Consider the following 26,013-nt stretch of genomic DNA (forward strand, 5'->3'; position numbering starts at 1 on the left):
TCTACTACTTTCTGCTCAGCACTTCTGGGCAGGCTGTTTTCCCAGAGGACTTTGTCAGTTGCCATAGGCTGCTGTTGAGGAATAAAGTTCAGTCACATTCTCTAGTGTAATGTAGAAAGGGAAAGCATTAATTAAAAAAAGAAGCAACCTAATACTTACAGCCCCATGAACAGACCCTGGGCAGCACAGAGCTGATTATTCTAGTTCATTTCTCCATCATACTTGGGCATTTATGCTGAGTCAGATAAATGAAACTATGCCTACAGCAAGACTCTTTAACGGCTTTTTTTTTTTATGTTCTGAACACCTGTCCTCCACCTCTCCCATTGCATTTAAAACAGTACAAGTCTCATAACAGCATTTCTGTATCTTTTGCTGAAGAAATGGATTGAAATGTATTGATATTTAACAACAGCTTTTTTGTGAGAAACTATAATTGGTTAAATAGAGGTACCTCTAGGGTATTTGGTGGCTTTAAAGCACAAGATTTCAATCTGGTTATGCTTGCTCTTTTAATAACAGCTTTCAGGCATTAAACCAGTAGGACATGTTCTGACCCAGTATAGTGATCCTAATCATCCATATAACAAGAAAGTGCCCAGCAGTTTTTATTCCAAAAGGAAATGCAAGACCCAGAGTCATGGACAACTTAGGAACAACTTGTTCATCAGAAAATTGTCTTCTAACATTTGACATTTTAATGGTTCGTTTTGTGTTGCGGTATACATGCTTCTGTTTCCTCATTAGAGATAACGGTGTTGCAAAAAGGTCTCATTACCCATAGAATCATGTATAGATTAAAAAAAAAGTCACAATCAGTTCTTTGCCTCATTGATCTATTTTCAGCAATGAGTTCTCTACCAAAGAGATCAAATTGCTGCATTGTTTTCAGTTTCTCTGCCAGGTTCTTTTGTCTAAGAAAAGAAAGTTTACCTGATTTCATTTCTGTAAGCCATTAGTCGTCACATATTACTTTGTTACCATTGCTCTTTTTAAATACGCCACCTTTGTTCTTGTCCTACACAAGTTTTTTTGAGCCTTTGGTACCCATGTCCCCATTTCTGAAGTACTTTTTCTCCAGAATTTTCTTGACGTAGCAGGTCACCACTCTGCACAGAACAGTGGGGTTTCTATTCATCATTTATTTTTCATGATGTCTGGATCATCTTCCAGAATCACCACCATTCACTTAGAAGTCAACAATCTACATAAGTAGGTCAAATGCTTTGTCACAATTTGTGTTATCTTGCATTTTGTGTTGTGCTCTCGGTTCACCCAGCTTTATTGCATCCCACTGGAGTGCCATACAGCCTCTCTAGTCTTAATTATCCTGTATAACTCTGCGGCATCTGCAGTTTTTTGCCACCTTGCAACTCATTTTTAGATCTCTCATAGATAATATGAACAAACCTACATCACTGTGGGGCTTTGGGGCAGCCACTGACAGCTATGACACATTTTAATTTGACCATTATTCCTCCCTTTAATTTTTTTCTGGCAGCCAGTTTCCATCCAATGATGGGACTTTAGCTCTGGTTTTGTGTTTCCCACTGTACCTGTAAGCCATAGAGAGGTATTAATTCCTTTAATGCCTCCCTGTCTAGCAGCTAATTTTCTCTTGTCATATTGGCTATGGAAACCACCTCATCCGCATCTGTTCCTGACCCTTGCAAGGCAGTAGGCTTGGCCTCTTTCCCAAGGCAAAACTTTCCCCAAAATTCCTAGGTCTTTCTAGAAAGCTCATGAGCCTCAGAGAGTCATATAAAACAATAGCAATAAGCTGCCCTTCCTGGTAAGGGAAGAAGACTTCCCTCCAGAGCATCCCAAAATCCACTGAACAAAGCAATGCTGTCTGAGGCAGTCTCACCACTTAATAAGGGAGAGCAGTAACTGCAGTAACATCACCACACAAACAGAGATGCCTCACAGATCCAAACTCTCTCTAAATAAGAACCATTCATAATTCATTGCTGGCTGGTCTAACGGTAGTGGTCATTATGATGAAGCTGTTTGGGGAAAACTGGAATCATAGGAAGCTGTAGTGACTTGATAAATATTAAGAAGTTAGTATTACACAGGGCATAAATCTTACACAGTTCTATCAGCTGTAAAACACTGCCTCTGCCTGCCCTTGGATTTAGCAGCATGGGTGGCTGCACGGGTCTTGAAGTTTACTTCTAATTCGGGCTGGCAAGGGTGATGGAAAGCTCTCACCAGAGGGCAGAGTCTGGTTCTTGAACTGTAGTTATTACTTAGCATATACTTAATTAATATTTAGTGTTCCTTGAATGATAATGAGTTTTTAACACTTGCAAGCCCCCACTGCTCAGGAGCTCTCTGGATCAAGGTTGTGCTGTCTTACAGCCAGAGGATTCTTCTTCTCTGTAGAAATAATTTTTGACCAGTTTTGCTTTAACACTCCATCTCCAGCAGAGCACTAAGGCTGCAAAAAGAGCAGAAAACCAAGATCTCCAAGACTTTTAACAGGAAATACTGCTTCTCTTCCTTCACCTATCCCCACTAGGATTAGAAATATATTAAAAAAAAATAAAAAATATTTCTACTCACATAAGTATTTGCAAATCTGTATATTTGTGAAACTTTAATTTTAGGTCTAAGTTGACCTGACATGTCTTTTTAAGGAGTTTGCCCACGGCCATGCAGTGGCTCTGTGTCAGCCAGGATTAGACCTCAGGAATGGTTGCCTCTCAGTCCATTAGACCAAGCTGCCTCTCATGCTGCCTTTGAAGGTGTCTGGGCCAGATCAGTTTGAGTGACTTCTGCATGGGGTTGATCTTTAAAAACATGCCTATCCTAACTGACTGAGAAAACAAAATAATACTTTTCTGTACCAATAGAGGGCATAACCTTTTTTTGTCTTTTTTCTTTTAATTTGGTTTTGTGTGTGTGATGGAATTAAATCATACATGTGTCATACACCTTACAAAAAAAAAAAAAAAAAAAAACCAACAAAAAACTGAGGCACCTAAAGCTCCAGGGCTGCTGGACCACTGTGTGTACCCATCACTTCATCTTTCCATTTGGTCAGGATTGTTTTTTGCCATTTGGCCTATTCCAGAAGTTACACGGGTGGCATTCACAGTAGCAAGAAATACGCACAAACTCAGGATAAAAGATTGTGAAGTCAATTAAAGCTTTTACATTGTTTATTATCATTTTAGACATCCCTGGACCACAAAGCTTCTTATCCAGAGGGATTTGGGATGGCGATGGCATGGCAAACAGAAATATAGGAGGTTTTTTTCACAGTTGTTGTAGGAAAAAGAGTATTTGGAGTATGAGAAGAGGAGACTTACCAGAACAGAGGTTTCGAAGCCACTAGCTGAAAGTCTGACACTAAGGCAATTAACAAAGCAAGATAGACTACGTAGATTTCTCCTGATCTGCTGGGGAAACTGCTACTTATTGCAGTTTGTCAAGGCCCTTTAAAGTCCTCACTGTAAAGAGATGGCCTAAGTAGAAGACCATTGCAGCTCCTTTTATGATGTTGCAGGAACTTTTCCAGCCTTCAGATTTTCATGACACACACACAGCAGCTGTGGGAGAACTTCTTAATATCTTATAACAATTCTTGCACTGTTACAGTGCCTTTCATGCCTTTCATATGTGGATATCAAAAAGCTTTCTAAAAGCTAACTAGTTAATTGACACTGCTCCAGTGAGATATGTACTTCTAACTTGGTTGGTTTGGGTGGCTTTTATTAATCTAAGAGCTCTGAAAAGGTTGTCAGCCTCCTTGTGCTTTCAGGACAAAGATAAGGATAAACAAGAAGATGTGGTGGGTTCGGAGCCTGTGGATTAGGAGGGTTTAGGTAAGGAGGAATACTTAAGCTAGTGTCAATTTCATGTACTTTCACTGTATTCTTAAAAATCTTTCATTGGCCTAAAATCTGAGTAGCCATATAAAAGGAGATAAATATGCATCTAGGAATAGCTGAAAGCAATACTTTCTGTAGGGGAAGGTGTATTAAAAGTCTTGATGTTGATTCCAGGTAAACTAGTCCCACAGCAAGCACAAAAGTTTTGATGGCCTATCAAAGTTCCAGCAGTGGTGTTCCAGCAAGCCCCTGAAAGTTGAGATTACATTTCAAGATTTTATTATCCTGCTAATACATTTATTTTTTATTAAAAAAAAGGGGAGAAAAAATCCTTTCTGGCAGAAATGTTCTATTCTTAGGTGGGTTGATTATTTATATTTGTCTGTGAAACTTAGTGAAATTCCTTTGTCCGCTTTAAAGGGAATTACCATTTTTCCACATGGGGTATGAGTTTGGGTGCTGCTTGTACTCAGGAGGCTGAGTTGTATCCATCCTCTCTCATGGTTGAGGTGATGAACCCTCTCTTACTGCAATTCAGCCTTTGTTGAAAAGCTGACCTTTCCAGGAAAAGGAAGGAAAGCCATCACCTCCCAAGAGAGACAGGAAAGCTTGCAGAGCCCAGCCCAGGTAGCTCTAAAATCTGCAGTCTAAACAACCAGGAATGTAACAAGGGCTTAACTCCTATGGCAAAGCTTTTTCCTTTGATGTCATCTGATGAATTCTTGAGGCAAAGCCCACAAGGCTCCACCATCAGGAGTGTGGTATTAACTTGCCAAGGCAGATATTTGGAATTCTTTGCCCTTGTTTTGCAATGAGCTCTACACAAGCAAGAGCTATTCTACCCAAATAAAACTATCCTTGGCTCTTAGGCCAAGTGAGATGAATCTCATAGTGGGATTGCAACCCTGCTTTGTCTCCTCTATGCAGCTGCCAACCACACTGCCATGGAGGTACTGCCTGGTTCTGTGCTGAACTTTGTACAGGCCAGCACCTTTACAAAGGCAGCCCAGAAGAGAAGGCCAGCCAGAGTAACCATCTATGCAAGTGTAACTATCTGTCAAACTCCTTTGCACTCTTTGGTCTGAGTTTTGTGGGTATTTTTAAGGAAGCACAAGGCCAATAGTGGGCGTGGTTTAGGATGCTCTCATATTATTGTGTTTAGGGGGTAGTGTAGGATCTAGACGCAAAGAACGGTGGACATGCAGAGAGCAGTGTTAAAATTCAGTCATGCTCAACAGTGAAATAATGTGATGTAAAACCAGCTCACCTTAATTTGAATTCCTGTATTTTTAAGTGTGCAAATAGCATTGACTTCAGTGGGGAAGTTTGAATCCTAAATGTTAAAGATGTGTTAGAATCCATGGAAGCAGGGAGACCTCACCTCACTTTCCCCATACTAACACTGCTTTAATGTTGAAAGGCGACAGTGGATGCTACCTAGCCACTATGTGTCCTAAAGGAGGAGTTACAAGTGCCATCTTACAAAAAAAAAAAGTTAAAAATAATCCACTGTACATTTCTTGTGATAGCTTTACACAGTAACATCTTTAACACTGTAATAAACACCCAACACTGCCACTGAATAAACATACTTCTTAGCAGAAGCGAGTATACAATTACTTGTCCATTGTTTAATTGTTATGGTGGCCTAAGGACTCATACCATTTTAACGAAGACACAAGGGGTGCTCAAGGTAAATACAGGATAAAATGATTGTGTGCTGTGATTTTCTTCCACAAACTTTAAAATCAGTGTTAAATGTGTGTTCAATGAATAATGCATCTATCTTTCCTTAAAATACTCTCCACAGAATTGGTATTTGTTTCTCACTGATCCTGCTGGGGCTGGAAACTCTCTTGTGCCCTCTGATAGTTGTTCACCTCACAATTGTAGATTTTAGCATTGACCCACAGACCTCACTTGAGCCCCCATGCTAAATGGGGACTCTCCAGCAAGAGAGGGCTTATGCAGAGTCCTAGCATTGTTTTCCAGGAGCAAGGAAAGGGCTTTAAGGAGCACTCTTACCCTCTTGCTGTGCTCAGTTGGAGTTGTGCCGAGCTGCCCACCATTATTTTGATAAGCAAAGAGTGGAGAGGGTGAGCAACAATCTCAGAAGAGCAAAGCCAGGCAGCCAGTCTCAGCAGCTGGTGCCAGCTTCAGAAGAGCTCTAGCTAAATTTCTCTTGAACTCTTCCTTTAGTCTCCTTTCCCTCGCTTTTTATTCTTGTTTTCCTTTTTTTTTTATTAATTACAGTCCTCAATATCTTACTGATGATAGCAAGATTGGGGAAAGAAATGTTTTACATAAAGTCTGTTTGTTTATTGTTTGTGAATCCAGATACCTTTAACACACATACAGTGCACGTACAGTTCTTGCTATAACTGCAACATAGCTCACTTCTCATGAAAATTTATAGACTCTTTCAATCCTTGAAGACAATCCCAACAACAACTTTAAATATGCCAGAAACATCACACTCTTGAATGAGGAGAAAGAGAGTCACAACAGATTTCTTTAGTGCTACATTGTGCTTCATCCCAAGTGTTGGCTGGCTTTTATTTTTGAATTTAGAAATGAAAGGAAATGTTTATCATTTGAGCATCGTCTGATGAGTTACTGTGCTATAGGGCAAGCCAGTCCTATTTCAACACTATAAAGAGGTACTGATGCTCTTGAAAAATTACAAATATTGGTGGTTTATGAATATTCAGTTTACACATTTTCTTTTCTGTGAATTTATTTTAGAAAAAAAGGGAAGCCATAATGAGAATAAATCATGTATTTTCCTGCACAGAACCCTTCTGTAGCTCTCTTGTTGCACTCTGGATGCACAAAGGAGTTGAGAAAGGATTTTGATTTTTGTCCAAGAACAAGCCTCAGGTATTGTAACGCTCCTGAGCATCACCTGTCGCACAGCTTGTGTGACACACTGAGACCATTGCTGAGGCAAGCACTCGCAGGCAGGCAGTGCCTGCCCCATGCAGGGTACTGCTGTGGCAGGACTGGAGCAGCTGAGCACTGGCCCTGTTAGGAAATACCTCGTAGATGTAGGGGGGTAAGGATAAATGCTGACGAATCTTGGAGGATGGAGAACGCAGATGGATTGCTTTTTTTGCATGAGTGCATAAGCTGTGAGACTGGTAGGGGTGGGAGGATATGGGCAAAGCAGTGGGGTCCTAAGACATGTATATGAGGCTTTCAGGTGTGTGTGCAGTGGGTCCCAGAGCTGCAGTAGCTGTTAGAGGTGGTTTGCAGGCTGTGTGGGTGGCTGTCAAGTTGTTGCTATTTGAGGGTGGGAGGTTTAAAAATGTACTTTTAGAGGCAGTAGATTTGAGGTTGAAAAATGATATGCCAGTGACCTTTCAGGGGATCTGCAAGTTTTCCACAGTGGTATCTGTTCTGAGCTATTCTCCCTATAGATATTTAAACAAAAAACAAAAAACCACACCTGCCATACATACAAGCACTGATTTTGCTTAATGAGAGCGCTATTTGCAGTAGAAACTCACTCTCAGGCACCCTTCTAAGTGCTGCCGTCATTTAGCGTAAATGGTTTCATAACAGCTCGAAGCAAAAATTATTTCAAGTCAGAAATGTGTCATTCAGAGCAAACCCAGAGAGAAGTCAAGTGACTATCATATGTGAATCACTTTTAATTTAGCTGACTACAGGATACAATTACCTCCATTTATTGTGTTTATGAATGCTTCCTTGTGTGAAAGGTGTTTTTGCAGTTTTTAAAATACTTTTGGTGGACATAGATTGAGATAAATTCCAACAGAGCAGAAGAAACACAACATATCTCCACAACTAATGCCATTAATCACATTAAGTAGCTTGGTACAATTATGCTTTGTATTCCTACAGTTTGTGTTTTAAAGCAAGTGCCAAACACAGGATGAAGGGACAATATTAAGACAGATAAATTACAGAGAATGCCTTTCTCTGAGTGGTTTCAGCCATCACATTTTCATCCTGTGTCATGTCTAACTGTTAAACAAGGAGCACAGTTTTAGATTAGTGACTGAGTAGCCTTCTCTAGCTAGTGGTTTACCTTAGGAAAGAGAGGAAAACGTGTCTTCTCACTGCCTCTTTGCTGGAAGCCCTTCTGCCTTCACATCCTTGATGCCTAAAGGCTCTATTTCCAGATGGAGGAAAACTTTGTGTTCCTTGCTTTTCAAAAGTGATGTTATTTCAAAGGTTAGAGGAAGGGAAAAGATCTGCATAAAACAACCCTTAAAGAAGAAATGTAGAAAAGTGACTCACTCCCTTCCTCCAGAGTCTCTCACTATATTTGAATGTGAGGAGAACTCACAATGCGTTTTTCTGGCAGTGCAGCACAACACTTTGAGGAGAGGGAAATACTCAGTCTGTTGCATGCAGAAGTTGAGACAATAAAGCATAGGAGCACATGGCTGTTTCATACAGTTGGTTTCAGGGAACTTTTTCTTTCATCAGTCGTAGCATCTGCAGCTATACAACCCAGGGGTTACCCATAGCACATTAAAAGTGGACAACACTTGCCCTTAGATACATGTCTGATGTTTGAAAACTAGAAATGTTTCCATTTTTCAAAAGGCTGATGTGCTGACTTGGTTTGGGATTGCTCCAGAGGCTCCACATCTACAAAAGAAGCTTTTCTTTTTGGGAATACAAAGACGAGCTGCCATGGGGTGTAGCAATTAAAGGTTTTTGTTCTTCTGATAGGAGGAGTCTCAGGTTAGGACATCATGTCAGATGCACCAAAGCTGTCTGAAAGTGTCTTCAGCTGTACTGTTCAGAAGCTATAAGTAAACCAACTCTTTCCAATGAACTTTGCTCTTCGTCAAGGGCAGCAGTTGTTGGACTCCATGCTTATTTAATCACACAGACAGTCATTAACATTTTAAACATATCTGTTAACCAGGAACAGGCAGGAAACCCTGAATTCCAGATTGCCTGTGGGTAGCAGAGAAGCAAGCATATTGGTGATTGCCATGTTTCTGGACACATTTCTCTTGCTTTATATTGGAGGAAACATGACCAGAAATCTCTTCTGCCAAAATGTGTCCTTACACCTGCCTCTATCCAGAATATGTCTCACTTCATGCACAGAGATTACAAATGAACCAGCACTGTGAGGCTTGGTATTTCAGTAAATGAGGGTGAAGAGAAGCACTGGCATGCTGTGGTGTCCACAGGCTCTGATTTCTGAGTTCCCGTTTCTATCAGTCAGTGTGAAGGATATCATCCAGCTCCTGGGGTCCTCATTAATGCCTTCTGCACTGGGCAGCAGGAGGCAGTGAGGAAGTTAAAAAGTAAATGTTAGGGTTTACATTTCTGATACAGACAGTTTCTTAGATGAGCACCAACCACTCAGAGATGAACGCAGACCAGCACACAAATACAGCCATCCTATTTTTCACTTTTTTTTTTTTTTTTAATACCATCCATCCCCCTGAAAAGCCCTTCCTTAGTGCACTGTGTCTACCTAGATGTATTCTGCAGACAAGCACAGTTTTTTGCAAGAAAACAAAACAGCACCAGCTTATTGCTGCCTTGAAGGTCTGGCTTCCCAGATTCATAGTAGAGAGAAGATATAGTGTTAAGGAGAAGGGAGGAGAGGGAATAAAGAGGACAACAGCCTCTGCCCCACCTGCATAAAAAGGTTTGACTGGGATGGCCTTGCCGTGACTCCCACAGGTTCAGCTGCTGTACCACTCTTACCCACGTGAGCCCTCCTCTTCAGTCAAATGTGGTCAGGATCAAGGCTGCGCAGGCATCTGCTTACTCCTGGCAGTTTTCTGGGTGTCTCCGTGCTGTGTCTAGATGTCTAGCCATCATAAGACAAGAAGCATGGGCATTTGGACTGCCAGCTGGACTTCAAGCCCATGTGCTCCATCCCAGCTGAAGGTTGCCCCTTGTCTGGTGGGGTCTGGTGTGGTGCCCCTGCTCCTTCTGAGTGGTCATCACCTCCTTGCCAAGTAGGGAAGACCCTGTGACAGAGCACACCAAAATTCCACACTGAACTGAGTTCACATCAAACTTGTACTTAAGATTTCTGCATTCAGTTAGTTCTCAAGAAGTTATGATTATCACATGGGCTTTTTCTGATAAATGGCATTAATTCCCAGGAATATGTTAATTAAACAATTTCCATTTTCCCTCATTTGGAGAAAGGGGCCTGAGCTGTGATTGTCATAGCCCAGACAGAGAAACCTTTTGCATGCTGGTTTCATAAAATACCTCCCACGGGAGATGGAATTGGGCCTCACAGGTCTGCTGCAGGGTGCAGGGGACTACCCTGCCCAGGAAAGCTCCAAACTTCTGTAAGAAAACATAAAGGTTAGCCTTTTTCTTCTCACTCGCATCTCCTCTACTGTCCATTTTGTTAAGTTTTTGCATTTATATTCCTAATTAAGAAGTGAATTGTGCCATTTAATTCAGCACACTGTATCTCTTTGTGGTGCACACTCTTCCATAATAAAGTGACATTATATAATGATTCTATTTTTCGAGATTTGAGTCTAGATCAAATAACATATGATATCTTTGAAGACATTTTTATTGCTGTTCTTAAAACATATGAATATGATAGTAGTTTTCGTCACACACTGGAAACCAACCCCACTTATTTGCTTTGCTTTGATTTAATTTGATGGGAAGTGTATACATATAATTATGTCTCTCCCTTTTGTCTGTCATTTTTCCTGGAGCCCAATTGGAGCATGCTTCTTCACAAAGCAGGCAATGAAAAGAATGGCACCTTTTGAAAGAGATTTTGCTTGTTGCTTAAAAGCAATGTCTCTTTCCATACAGAAATATTTTAAGGCAGATTGACTGCTCTGAATAGGTTGGAAACAGGCTTCCATAACCTCAATTATAATACCTTGATAACAAAGTTTGTGAGATTAGATATTGAATTAGCTAGGTTGAGATGTATTTGAAAATAAGCAGGAAACATACAATTCATTCTGGAACTGCGAACTCCAAAGTTGTTCTATTCATTAAAAAAGCCTACCTGTTGCTGCGTGATGTATTATACATTGTGTAAATAAATGACATTGACATGAGAGGAGAGAGGGAGGGCTGTGTGTAACATCTGAAGCCAACTCAAAGCTCTTACAAAAAGAGTCTTTCACAACTTCCATTGCAAACCATGTAACATAATATGAAATATAGATGATTTGAAATCTCCTTGCTCAAGACACCCGAGGCTGTAGGGTTTTCTGTTAGAAAAGTAAAGAGGGAAGAGCAGTATATACAACTTTGCAAAGGATAGTAGCAGGCTCTTGTGCAGACTATACATGGAAGGTGTTGTTCAGGTTTTTTCTCCAGCCTGTATGATGGGATTAGGAGAGTTTTATTTCCATTATCCATGCTGTGCTTGGCACTTTACAAATGAAAGTTTGTTTCTACCACCAAAGGATTTACATCTAGGTCAAGACTGCTAGCCATTAAGTGAGCTTCTGTGAGTTAGAGCTGGATTTGCTGATGGTAGCTGCCGGTACAGCTAGGTTGTAACAAGGCTGCACTTGGAAATTTGTAAAAGCCGCAGAATTACAAAGCATCAGATGGGAACAGAATTTCTAACACCAGCATTTGACATCAGTTTCTGGTCCAAATTGGGACTGGATGGAAGAAAGCACAACTGCACCGATGTCAGTGGTTTTGACTATGTGCCCAGCTGCTTTGCTCTGTTGGAAAAGCCTACAGCAACTAGAACAAGCTTGTGAATCTGGCCCATTACTTTTAAGTGCTTTGCTTAACACTCTCACTTTAGGGTTTTGTGCTTTGCTTAACACTCTCACTTTGGGGTTTTGTTTGTTCTTTCTCCTTCCCTTTTTCCTTTTTTTTTTTTTTTTTTTTTTTTTAAATTGTGAATAAATCCCATCTGGCTTGCCAGTTTTCATAACATGTTTCGGCTTTGTAATATTTGGCATAGACATGAGCAAGTGTGAACATTAAAGCGTCTCTCTTATCCAAACCTCTCTTTTCTTTTGGTTTTTAATGATAAATACTACATGGCAGAGCTAGTAATTTTTTGTGGCTCCATTCTGATCAACAGAATAACTGCATTTCTGAATGGGCTGTCCTTCAATTTGAAACACTGTTTTCTTATTGGTAATATTAGAAATTGACCTGCAATAAATGAAAAGTTACATTGGATCATTATTCTCATCAGACTTACCTCTAGTGTCTAAGCATCGATTTTACTGCAAAGAGTAAACCTCAGTGCCTTCAGCTGATTAATATCCTGTTCCCAATCTGCATGCATGGATAGCATCTACTCAAAGGTCAGAACAGAGGAGTGAGGTGAGCTATGTGAGTAGCTCTTCCTCAACCGCTGGTTTGGCAGCAGAGAGAAAGAGATGAAGAAAGAAAGCATGTGAAGACTCATGCCCAGGAGAAGGGATCAAAAAGGTCATTTTCAGCTCCATGTCTATGTTTCTATTAATCAGTTATGATAACAATCAAATATATATAGGAGCAAAAATAAAAGCTTGTCTACTTCTGCTTATTTAGCATGTACCTAATTTAGCTATCTCAAAAGATTGTTTTTTAATTTGTGATAGGGCTTTCTGATGCTGTTGCTTTCTGAGGCAGAGAAAGCATGCGTACAACAAGGGCAACCACAGGGAGTGACTGTCAGAAGGGTGTTGTGATGTCAGTAGGAATGAGAAAGAAAGGTGGGCAAGAAGTGGAAAAACTGAGGTAAATTGACCTTAAGAGTTTGATATTTCCAGTCACTAATTAGTGATGGAGGTAATTGCATAGCTGAAACTTAATTTAATATAATTAAGTAAGTCTGTTTCTTGGAAATGATGCATGTAGAAATGGCCACCAGGTTTCCAAATGACTTTATAAGAATGAACCATGGAGCAATTTCTACAGTAACAATCTCCTCCTTGAAAAGAAAAGGGGGAAAAAAATCATTAAGAATATGTCCCATGGATGCTGCTTCTCCACTTCCAATGTGGAGGACAGCCATGTCCACAGTACAATGGTCTCTCTTGCTCTGCAAGGTTTCCCACACTGCCTGTCCCCTCATTTCTCAGTGATGCTATGACGATGCTTGGACACACTGGAGGAACATGAAGGCACATTGACCAGGCATCCTGCCTCTGCACCAGTTCCTTCAGACCACCTGAGAATGAGGCATCATGAGCGAGCAGAAACCTGCTTCCAGGTAGAAGCTTATAGCTGAATGCAATCAATGTATGCCTTGTATTGCTTGATTTTAGGAAGTGGTTTAGGCAATTTAAAACTTAGGTTTAAGTCCTGCAAGCACTTGCATGTGGTGGGAACCACATCAATTGGATCACAGGGTCAAGTTCACTGAGGTGTTTAAAATGCCTGAGCAGCATGTTTCCTTTCAGAGGATTTGTACCTAAGGACTGTGGAGAAAAGAGGGTCTTATACAGTGTTTAAACTAATGGGAGGTCTGTCTGAAGGCTGAATATATTCCATCTTGTGGGTAATAGGGCATTAAGGCAGCTTGAGAGACCACTTCTCTGTGTCCTACAAAAAAAAAAAACTGGATGGAAGATTGTGAAACTGTCATTTGTCCTCAAACGCCATTCAGGATTCTCCTGTCTTTCAAAACACTAACCCAGTCCATCTGTTGCTGGAAATGTTACGTATTTGGTCTGTGTTTCACACTGGGACCAGTCCAGGGCCCCAGTTAGCTCATGTTGCCCCTGCCTTGCTGCCCCCTGGGCAGATGAGACTCAAAGGCAGCCAGGGACAGCAGCACTGGGGTTCCTGCGGCAGCAGGGAGGGCATTGAGGGGCAATGCAGGTGTGGGAGGAGAGCAACCCTCCCAAAATGTCAGCTGTTGTCTTCACATTGCTCCTCCGGCAGTGGCTGGCATGACAGATCCAGCTTTTTGGGTACCTTAACACCCCAGATGCAGCTTTTTACCCTCTTCTCTCCCTTCCATTAGCAGGGGAAGCCAGTTTTCAATCTGGTCCCATCTCCACTTCATTCTTTTGGCAGCAAAGCTGCATTTGCTTACATTTCTGAGGGGCTTTGAGCCAGCCCTGTCTTATATACGTGTGTTTTGCATATTTACAGTATCTTGTTACATTCCTTATGAGCAGTGACATCTCCAGGTATAATGTATCCAGGATCAATAAAAGCTATTAAAATCTTTATGCATGTTTTAGCTAAGACATTGGGAGTGTTTGAATAAGTCTCAAGTTAAGTGAGCATATAAAGTTGACAAGCACTTATTTTAAACTATGGTTGTGAAGGCCAGATCTCAAAAATGGTTTAGCTAGTTGTTCTTCTGAAACACCTGTACTTTTATTCTCTGATTTATTTTTCATTTATTAAAATAGAAAAGAGAAATTTATTGAAAACAAGACATATTGACTTTTTTTGCTTTAGGCTATAAAAAATTGATCCTTTTATGTTTGTTTAAAAATCTTGAGGGTGTCTTAGATCACTTTCAATATGTTTTAATCAGCATTTTTTAAAAAAAATTAATCCCACTTTATTTGATTTTGTTTTCTATTTACCCTGAAATAAACTTCAGCTTTTGATAAATGGTGTCTCAATGACCATTTAGATAGTGTGAAATCAAAAGCTAATCTTAAGGACATTTTTTAAATGGAGGATTATGACAATATTTTAACCTGAAATTTCATTTTGGAATAAAAATAACTACTGCATCCAGAACGTTTCAAAATTGTGTGGGAGGAAATTGTGAAGGAGAATTTGAAATAATCACTGTCTGCATATAGCTCATATCCTTGATAACAAACATGGTAGGGAAGTTTCTAGCTTACCTTGGTCTGTTTTCCATTTACCTGTTTCAGATGTATTCTACCTCTCCCTTCAGCATGTGAAATTGTTACTTTTCAACCCAAAAACATTTTCATCTGCAGTACTGATATTTTTTCCACTGTAAAGGTCTCTACCACCATTCCTTCCAGACTTGGAAAATATCTTATATTGTGTGACTTTTTCCATGTGCATCCCTATCCCTCTGCATCCCCCCACTCTGCAAGGAATGACACAGGGTGTTTTGCAGTAAGTACCACTCCTTTTTCCACACAAGCAATCCTAGCATAGAAACTGGAGCATGTTGGTGCTCATTCCCAACCCAGCTACATCTCAGGATGTGAGACACTGTCTTGCTCTCCTCACAGATCGTCTACTGTCTGTGAGCATCTAGTGAAAGGAACTGGTAAGCTCTACCTTGTCCAGAGTCCCACATGATGTTGCACATGTTAGTACCTGATCATTCCCAAATGTAGGGGAAACAGTGAAAATATTTTGAGATACAGATTTCAGTAGAAATGCACATTAGTGAAGTCTCAAACATATGCCTCTCCACCTCAACCCTTGCCCTCCAGTTTGACATCCATACCACTTGCACACAGCCTCACATACCTCCAGTGCCTGTTGCAGGAAAAGAAGCTATTCCACTTTGTTAAAGACACAGCCCACAGTATGACTCATTAATTTATCATTATAGCAATACTTGAAGCCACATCGGCTTTACGGCCACCATAAAGTGTCCCACCTAACACAGACCAAGAGCACCTTGCAGTACCTACCTAATACTGACGTGATAATTGCACCATTGCACTGTTTTACGAGGCAGTAATCCAGTTCCTGAGCAGATAAACTACAAGGCTGAAAGCTGAGTACTTTATCTTCATGAGGGAACTATATTATTGCTGAGTAAAACAGCATGATGGTACTATTGCCATTTGTCTGTGCTTGGGGTGGGGATTTTTTGTTTTATGGTGAGGTTTGTGGGGCTTTTAAGTCTTAGAATATGCTTTTATACAGCTACCAAAACTAAATTAAAACCTCGGTGGATTTGGGTTTAATCTCGTGTTTTAAAATAGTTCACAAGGAAAATATATTTGCAGTCAATACAAGCAATGGAAATGTGTTTGCTGTGCGTAGGTAGGCCGCGTTAAAGAATATGGGTTGAGAAGCAATGCAGTGCTGGGCTGAACTCCTGGTTTAGTTTGCCTAATGGTGGGTTTATGCCATGTTCTCATCTTAATATTAAAAAGTGAAACAGTACCAGCTAAAGCTTGGCATGGGATCAGCCAGTGCCAACAGGCACACAGTGACCAGAATGGTTACTCGCCACTCTCTGCACGGTGTGATGAATACCCGAGGCTGGCACGGCTCGGGGTGGGGGCTGCGTATCAACTGCAGGAGGCAACACTGACTGTGCTTATTTGGGGATGGATATCCATAATTTCTGCCACTGCTGAGGCCTGGGCAAAGCCCCCACAGGCTGCCTAGCTGCCTGTCACATCACAGGGGTAAATTTCAGCTTCCCAAGGGTTTCTCACCCCTTTCACAGAACTGTATGTGTGTGTACGAGGGTGTTTGTGTGCATATTCCTCTCAAAGGAACCTTGTGCATTTTTTTGTTTTTGTGGTTGTGTACCTAAGTGGTTCTTGATGACTTGGTCATCTTTCTTCAGCTGCTGTTTTTGTTATGTGAAGCTTCCATGCTGAGCTGTACAAAATCAATAAATAACAACAAGAGGGTATTTCATCTGCTTTTCCTGCAAGCTTCTATTCCTCTTGACATACACAGGGAATGTTGAAAGGCACAATTATTTCCAAATCAAATGATAAACAGTGCCCTTTGATAAGTTTTGGTTATATAGGAGATTCTGAAGAGAAACCAAAAACGTCTCTCTCTCTTCCTCATAACTTCTTTCCTCAGGCTTAATAGAAAAAGATAAAATGAGAACCATTACAATGGCGTTTGCCAATTTGCAGACAGAATATATTGCAGGTGAGTAGGCATTCACCTTCAAAGATAAAACTGAGTCAGAGAGAGAGTCCACATTGCCCTTAGAAGGAATGATCGTTCACGTCACAGTGAATGTTTTTTATGCCAGCCGTTTGTCAGTCAAACAGCAGACATCTTTTTGCTACACTCTGGTCCCACAGTTCAAACAAAATGATGCCATAATAGAAAAGGCTGTCCAAGTCACGAGAGTTATTAAATGTCTTTTCTTTGCACCTACACCTTTCTTTTTTCCACACAAGATAAATGATACGGTCCCTGTAATGTTATTTTATATTATTTTTAAGTTACTATTGTGTATTGCTGTGGAAAAATAGGAAATCACAAGAAGAAGGGCTCAAAGCAAGGGTCACTCTGTGACGTGGTGTGCAAAGGGGTACAAGAGACCAAAATGCTAGACCTGCCTCTTATTTCTGTGTCACCTGCACAAATGCTGGGTGGCAGCCTGAGGGAGGATAGAAGCCTCCATCCCTGTGTCTCCTGCCCTTCCAGAGAGATGAACAAGGCTGGAGGTGGGTCTCTGTCTGCTTTATGGTCAGCTCTGGCAGCAGAGCAGGCATATGCTGCCTCTCATTCAGGCATCGTTGTAAGGTCTGCAGTCAGGTCCATATTTTCCTGTGGTCCTAAAGTCTCAGAAGTGCCTGTTGCATCAGGATGCCCAGCTGGCTTTTCAGAAGGTTCTGAACTCATCTTTCCTTTTGCCCTCTTTCCCTGCCTCCCCCTGAACAGAGCCCTTTCAAGGCTCTGAAGTCGGGGACCTCCAATCGCTAATGTTTTTAAAGACTGTGGTTGGTCTGTAGGTATTTCTGAAACACCATCCCTCTTATCTCTGGTCTGCAGCTGGAAATGTAATGCAGCCCATAATTGCACAAGTGTCTCAGTAATGGTGCAAATTCAAATTAAATCGTGGGATATTTCACACTGTGCATGTAACTCCTCATGTCTGTTTTACAGGCTGCACGATTTAGCAGCATGCTTTTTAAGATGTAGCACAGTAGACATTAAATACAAGAAAAATAAATGTATGGTCTTTGCCACAGTATGAGATATTTTTCCTTCCAGGGATGACACAAATGTAAACCAAAACAATCTATTTAATTCAATTTAATTCTTCCTGGATATATCATCTAAAAAAATAGTACAAGCCAGCTAAGTGGCCAGCTAAGTTAGATTCAGATTTTTAGAATAAGTATTTACTCTCTTGGACTCAAGAAGAGTATTCACCATTCCCTAAGCCCTCTGCCCCGCTGGGCTGCCAGAGCTCATATGCTTATTTTTCCTGTGGGTCACACTGGAAAGCACTTTCATCACAGGTCCACTAGTACCTCCTGTTTTAAGGTTGAAGACTGCCCCGCAGCCACTGAGCCTTTAAGGATGCGATGCTCTGCAGCGTCTGCAGCACGAATACCGTGCTGCCTGTGTTCTAGCCCTGTTGTTGTTGGGAACAATGACCCAAAACCAGATAATGACCAGCTGGCTCCTGGCATCTAACCACATAGCTCTGCTGTACTAGCCCCTCACAACTATGGATCATGCTACATTCATGTGGCCAAAGAAGTAATGATAACGAGCAAAACCCCTGATGTTTATCCTCCATTATCTTTTGCTTTCACTTTTCTCTAGCTATCCACACATGAAGGTGGGGAATAAAAGAAGGAATCTCTACTGCACCAACTTACTCTACAAAACTGCTTTGGCTCAGAGGTAGAATTGTTCTTGATTCAGCCCAAACTGATTTGGGCGATGACAGGTTTGTGTTTCAGAGCACAGGAATGTGTAGACATCAGCAGATGGGCTATTTGTTTAAGTTTATTTTTTCATATGACAAAATTGCCTTCCAAATAGTTCCTTCCATCATCTCTGATAATACCATTCCTATATGTGCTGTTCACAGTAGCACTTCCAGCACTAACTTTTCAATGTTAAGGAAGGCAAAAGGTAGGGGGTTCATTACAGAATCCCCCTTCAGGCTTTTGGCAAGATGTAGTGAGATGCCAGTTTTTCCTGGTCATTGTCTGTGAAAGAGGATACACTGGAGCATTCAACCAAGTAGAGTATATGCAACATTATTTCCTTATGGTACATACACCATATTCTGTCACAAGTGCAACTAAAGAGTTCCATTATTCGTGCGATCTCTTATGAGTTTCTCTTCTAGCATCTTCAAAATCAGTAGTTATTCAAAATGCAAGAAACTTTTGAAGGCTGCCTGCTGCATATGGGACTCTTGCTTTCTTTCCCCCACCTCCCCATTAACAAATAGAATAAGAACAAAACATGAAAGGCATTCAAACCTGTGTTACCCATCAGAAAATGCAGGTGATATGAAACTTTTTTTCTTTTCTAAATCTCCCAGCTATATTATTACTTCTAGCATTTCATCTACCAGTCTTGTTATATGTTGCGACGGTAATGTATTACTATTTTCCAGGCACTTCTTCAATGTCATCCAAGTATTTGGAGGGATGATAAAAAACTGGGTTTAAGCACTTATGTCTCAACTACTGCAGCCCTGTGTTACCTTAGTCATATTTGGTTTTATCATGAGAAACCTACACGGCTGTTTACACACAGTTTTCTTCCTGCATTCCCTGACCAGAGCTGGGCACTCAGTCAAAGGACGGTATAGTCTGCCATGACCTCCTGAGCTAATGAGTGGCACTAAGCCTTGCCTGTTGCTTCTTCAGAAAGGGACAGCAAGGTCAGGAGAAGTTGGATAAAGGTGGGAAAAGTTGTATCCCCACACACTTGCTGTACCAAGACATCCTAGTTTTTCCTGTTGTCAATGCTGGCAGCCCCATTCTGCCTTCCTCTGCACTTCTAGCACTGCTAGGTTTTGACTTCTTCTGGGTGGGCTCAAACCTGCTTGCAGCCCATCACTGAGCCACAGCACTCATGAAAGGCAGTGATGGTCCATCTATACTGTAACTGAAGATATGAGGGCCTCATATTCCAGCACAGCTGAGAAAGATGTAGTCCAGCTGGCTCCAGCACAAGTAGAATAAAGCCAGGGCAATCCAACCCTGTCTTAAGCTGACCACTGGAGTATATATCATGGTTTTCACTGCTGCTCTCAATAGCCAGTGCTTGGGTCTCTGCTGCCTTAAGTGTGCTGTCACTGACACTCAAACCAAAGGAATTGACAGTAATTTCAACATGACTGCACATGCTGCAATATATGCTACCACACCTCTAATGACTTACACAAAGGAATGAGAGAGGCTAGTACTGCAGAGTCTAATTTTAGGCACCCAACTCAAGTAATAAAGATAATTTAGTCACCCAGTTGAGGCTAATTTCCCTGGGTCCCCTATGTAGCCCACAAAGAGAAGTTCCCCTTGAAGGGTGCTTCTGAGCAGGAAGATTGCACAGCCATCAGGCTGGTCTTGCAGCAGATGCACAGCATTCTCTCATACCAAGGCAGTATGAATATCTTCCAGAGGCAACAGGTTTCAGAAAAGGAAGGTATCTCCTTTTCCAGCAGCAGGAGCATCTTTGGAGGCCAGCTGGGCACCCAGCACCACTGGCACATCAGAAATACGGTAGGTGATGATTGACCTCCAATGTCTTTACATAGTAGGTAGAAGCAAGAGTCCTTCCACTGCTCCCCTGTCTGTCATTACTGTTCCTGTCCTAAATAAGCCAGTTCGTTTTCCAACAGTTGTTTTTTTAGCCAAGGTATCTTTTTTCTGTTCCACACAAAGATGGTGCAGGTCAGTAAACACAGTGCTCAGAGGACAGGCCTAGTTTTGTGATTTCTGTTTTGTTTGTTTTTTTTTCTCTGGAAACTGCATCACTTGTTTTCTGCTGGTGGTAGTGCTTATTTTGTCATGCTCTGATGGACGTTGAGATTGCATCTTTTTATATATTAGTAAGTGAAGACGTTTCAGAGGGGTCATCTTGCCCACCTTCTTTCTGCCGACACCCCGTTTGTCTGGAACTGCATTAAAGGTTTTCCATTTTAGGGGCCCACAGGCATGTATGAAGTCTGAATCATGGCTGGGTGGTGATTTGAACTAGGTGAAAGAAGAAAATAATACCTGCAGCCTTTGTCCTGCTGCCTCTCCATTAGCGAGCACAAAATTCATGCTCTGGGTTCTGTAAACCTCATTTAAGTGTGTCAGCAAGAGCCAGAACTGGAAAAATAATTAAGAAGGTGAATGCCAATTACTTTTCATCTTCAAACTGCTGCTTACAGTTCATTCTCAACAAATACTTAAAGGTCATCAGCATTTTTTTATTTTTTTTTCTTATGAACAGGTTATTCAGATTTCGTCTTGGTGTTCTCAGCACGCCATGGTGTGGTACAGAAAAAGAGCTCAATATACTAAAAGCCAAACAGCTCATCTCTCATATTAAATGGAAAGCAGACCAGAACAGTCCATTTTTCTTTTTAATCACAGGCAGTATTCATAGCAATTCTTCTATTTTCTGTTTTCTTTCTTATTATCAAGGATAATGCAATGGAAATGTAATCATTTTTAATCAGGTTTAATTATATACTTTATTCTCATTCTTTATCTCTCCCATTTGCCAAAAAGGTGAGTTTCTGTTTCATTCTGCTTCCTTTGTTGGAGCACTATAAAGCCATCAAATAACACTATGTGGCTTCCAAGCTAATGTGCCTGCACCGACGCAGGCGCCTGCCCTGGAAGCCTGTCCTGCCTTTGGCGTCCTCCTTTGGACTTCTCTTGCCGTGAGGATTAATGTCAGGTGTGTCTTGAACCACAGCGAGTCGGTACATTCCCATGTGCCCGCATGCCCTTGGCGTGACACCACATAACAAATTCTGAAGCATCTCTCACACTGGTAATAGGTATGCCTTGTACCCACCGTATTCGTCTCAGGGGTCTGGTGTTTCAAAGAAGATTCCAGGCTAATACTCATAAATATTCCTTCAGTTTATTAATGCTGAAAGGTGTCCCTCTCATCTTTTGCAATTTAAAGTACTGTTCTGAGGAAAAAGAATTATAGCCTTTGGTCTAAAAAAATCACATTGTTAAAAATAAAATGTTCTTACTTATGTTATTATGAAAACCTTAAATTGCTCAGATAATTATAATAAACAAGGTAAATTAATTTATGGGTTTTCAGGTTACTTATTTTTCTTTGCTTTATGCTGGTCAATCAAGGTTGATGAATTTACTATGTATTATTCTCTATCATTCCTGCTCCAGGTTTCATATCCTGGCAGGGTTTGAATTTTAAGTGCTACAGGCAAGGGTGCAGCGTATTTGTTTGTTCACTTTAATCACCACTGAAAAAATAATAATAAAAAGAAATCTGCACTGAGGTATTTATTTTTCAACAAGTCTGGTATTTAAGTTACAAAAAAAATACCAAATAATTTGAAAAGGGAGGAGAGATTTGTTCTTTCTTTAAACTGTCCTACCTGGGCATTCCTCAGTCAAGGTTCAAGGATTTGCAGTGCAGGTACAGTCTCAGATAAATTCCTCATTCCCTTTTACATCCTTTTCTGGCTGCTGGTATGCAGTGCATCACACTGCTTCCCTCTTTGTGTAACCTATTGCCACTCTGTTGACCTTTCATTTTCTTCTCCAGCTTTCTCAGAAGTGAGCCACAGACCAAAAAAAACATGGGGGAGGATGAAAATGGAAACAGAACTGGCACTCACAGTATCACCCAGCACAATTTTTCTGTTCATAGGGAAAATCTTTATAACCTTGTCCAAAATGACGACATATTTTTAAACAAATGTTGACAGGGGTGGGCAAACTTCAGCAAGAGTGTTTACTCTAGAGCTCATTTCCTTACTCACTAAGACATCTACAGTTATGATATATGCTAAGAAGGCATTTTCTGGGTTGCAGTAAGATTTTAGACAGTCTGGTAACTCGGCCATCATTCTCCAGTCAAATCTGAGGGAAATGTGGGTTTGCTCCTAAGGTTGGTTTCTAATAACCCAGTAGAGACTAGCTGTGGGCAAGGTCATTTAACAGCTGAACGGCCATCACTGCTTTACGAGAGAGCAAAGTTATAATAGACAGGGTGGACTGAGTCATAGCTATCAAAGGCATAAAGTAAAATAAGAGCCTTCAGACAGCTGTAGTACCAAAGCAGGATAAAAACATACATCTTGAACTGCACAGATCTATGAGACCTGTTATTCACAGATACAAGGTCCCCAGCACGCTGTGCCAGGTTATTTTCATTAAGACTGGAGAAATCTAATGAATGCAGAGGAAGCAGAGCTTGTTTGTCAGTGACAGAGATGCTCTCTGTTCAAAGTAGGGGTTTCAACAATAAGCCAGTGGTGAAATCCTGGCTGTGTTCAGGATTGGAAGTATATGGGATTTTTGCCTTTGACTTCAACGAAGCCAGGATTTTATGTCAGAAATCTAGCGCATCTACTGTTGTAAAATATATCAGTCACATAGCCAAAGAATAGATTTAGCTGACGCAGAATTTGTCATATAGCAATGCTGCAGCATCTGTCACAGTGCCTGAAGATGAGAAAGTACTAGCAACAACAACAGAAATTGAATCTGTGTCCCTTTCATGACAAATGTCACCTGAGTTAGCTATATGTGTGATTTTGACTGAAAATCTGAAACTGGAAATGGATAATGGAGTTGTTTATTCTTTGGCACTTGGTGAAAAGTGCAGAGGTAACTGCTGTACTTTAAATCAACTGTTGGTATTTTTTATATGATTAACAAGGATTTTAAGGTTCATGAGGAATGGTTGAGGCTGTTATCCCTGCGTGGCACTATAAAAAGGATTTTATTTTTAATCCTGTGAAGGGCACTCTGAATTGCTTTGGTGGCTTTGACAAAATAACAGCTGTGGTGACTGACGGTTCTCCATCTGTGTATGGTGGCGGGGGGGGGGGGCATCAACAGTTTTACTGGTTTACTTAAAAAGAAATACGGAGCGAACTTCCTACCTTTTCAACGAATGAGGTACCAAAAAGCCTCATCCAGGAAAGTACTAGCACTGGCAAATGTCATGGAAGTTGTTAAAGTGATTAACCTTGTTAGAGTGAGGAACAGAGCTTTCAACGGCTATCACTCTGCCTCTGACACAAAAGTTGCTGAGAACAGAGTTTGGGGATTGGATTCTTCCAGTTAAAGTGTGAAAGGATGTATTTTGAGAAATGGGAAATATTTTGTCCTGTGAGAATTAAATGTTAATTTTCATGATGAAGACTCCTGGAGTCAATAAACTACCGCCAGACTTTACCAGCACAAATTGTGCAGTATTGTTGGTTTGTGTGACTTGGCATTTGCTTGTAAAGTAATTCTTACCTCAGGTTTCTCTTTAATAGAAATATTAAAGTTATTAGAATATAACTTGGGCAGAAAAGATTGTCTTCTTCCAAGTTATCAGATGTGTTTCTGCTAGAACAACAGATGAAAAATGAATTATCCATAGAAATTATTAATGTAATTTGGTTTTTTGCTGCAGCTGGGGTACAATACTAGATGTCACATTTTTTAATATATCCACACTAATTGGTGCATATGAGTCTGAGACAGGAATACTGTAGACCTTACACAGACAAAATTTTTACTGGATTCAGCAATTCCTGCAGTCAAGTCCTCGAAGAGTAAAACATGGTGTGATAGCCAACAACTTACATGTTTCCACAATCTGGCTTACACGATGAAGCCTGAGTAAGGAACCACCGTGGGATATGGAGTTGCACGTTCCAGCTTGGATATGGCTGAGATAAGGCAGCGCTTTTGCTGTGGGGATGGAGTAACAGCACAGAGAGTTGCATAATCAACCCCTTATCATTCACCCCTAAAAATTATTTACATCCTGAAGGTAGAAGGAAAATAATGGTAGCAAACCTGGTTAATGGGAACTACCTCCCAAATATTCCCCCAAAATTAGAGGAGGTTGCTTCAAAAAAACTGTTCACTTGCAAGAAAATCTGTAGGTAGAAGAACTTCCTGTGAATTTTAAACTCAATAAGTGAAGTAAAAAAGCAAAAATAGACTGATTTGTATCCTTTTCCTTCCTAGGTCCCAGGCAACAACTGTCAATGCAGATGTAGATAACAATAAAGCAGAAAATTACTGAAGTGATCTTGTCACTGGAGTCATTCTTACCTTGTTGGAAATAAATGTTTCTATATTTTATTTGTTGCATGTTTTTTCTGTTAGCAATTTGGAATGCTACCCATCCTTTTAAATTATTAATTATAATGAGCCATTGTGGGAAGCAATGGGGGAATGACACCAAGCCAATATTCTTTCATTGTTTATCCAATTTTATGTCAGTGGTCTTGATCTTTTGTCATCTTTTTGGTTATATTTTGTCATATTTTGGTTGCAGGCTATCGCAGTATTACAAAAAGATCATTTGGCTTTTCAGTATAGGTGATTTCTGTTCTAAAGGAATTCCCTCTACCTGAAGGAAATATTGGTATAAATAAGACTAGACAAGTGATTGTGCCTTTCTTGAGAATTACCGGTGCTATAAATTTTAGCTAATCTGAGACCCAAGGAATCAGCACTCTAAAGCTCCAGGACTTTAGAATAGCTCTATTGAAAGCAGTGGCACTTTGTCTGTGCTTAAAACCAAGTACCTGCGTAAGACTTCACAAGATCAGGATCTAAGGCAGAAATGTATCACCCTGGTAGCTCAAACACCTAATTTGTGATCTATAATGCTGATATTGTTTGTCCCTGTTGTCACACTTGGGTTGTGCTATCTGTTCACTGTAAGACCCCTGAGAAGCACAACACAATTTTCCTGTCCTGTCTCTTGTTGCTATGGAGGAGGGTATGTGCACCATGTTTAAGTCAACTCTTGGCTTCTGCACATAAAAGGAACACCATATTCCTCTCCTCCTTATTCCCAAAACAGCTAGATTTGTGCTTATCAATGCAAACCATACACTGAAGTGTTTTAGTTGCTCCTCTAATTCAAGAAAGCTGGTACTTTGCCACAGCTCTCTGCTAGCGGCAGCTGTCTATAATCACAATCAAACCACTCACCTGCTTCTGTGCTGTGTTATCCCTGATGCAGATGGTAAGGAAGAATGACGGAGAGGTACTGCACACCTACCGTGAGTGTCAAGGAGTAGCAGTACTTATGAAGAATGCAGCAAAACTCAGTGGATGTGTTTGTGGTAAGTGTTTCAAATTACTTTGGCTTTTGCTTTCATAACTGACCATCTCTTTCTTACATGGGTATGTTTTCTGCTTAGTGGGATAGCACTCTGGAGGGTTTTTTTCATGAGTAATATGTCCTGTCTTTTAACTAAAAGTATGTGTGGAAGATGTTTAAAGGAGGTAACAAGTAGGTGAAGAGGACTAAGACTACTGAAGTCTTCCAGTCTTGAATAAGAGATGAGAGGGCAGAAAGAACACTTTTCTCAGAATAGGGTGTATGTAACGCTAACTCTGCAGCTGTTTCATGGAAGGAT

This window comes from Falco peregrinus, chromosome 3 (assembly GCF_023634155.1).
Source record: "Falco peregrinus isolate bFalPer1 chromosome 3, bFalPer1.pri, whole genome shotgun sequence".
NCBI classification, from domain to species: Eukaryota; Metazoa; Chordata; class Aves; order Falconiformes; family Falconidae; genus Falco; species Falco peregrinus.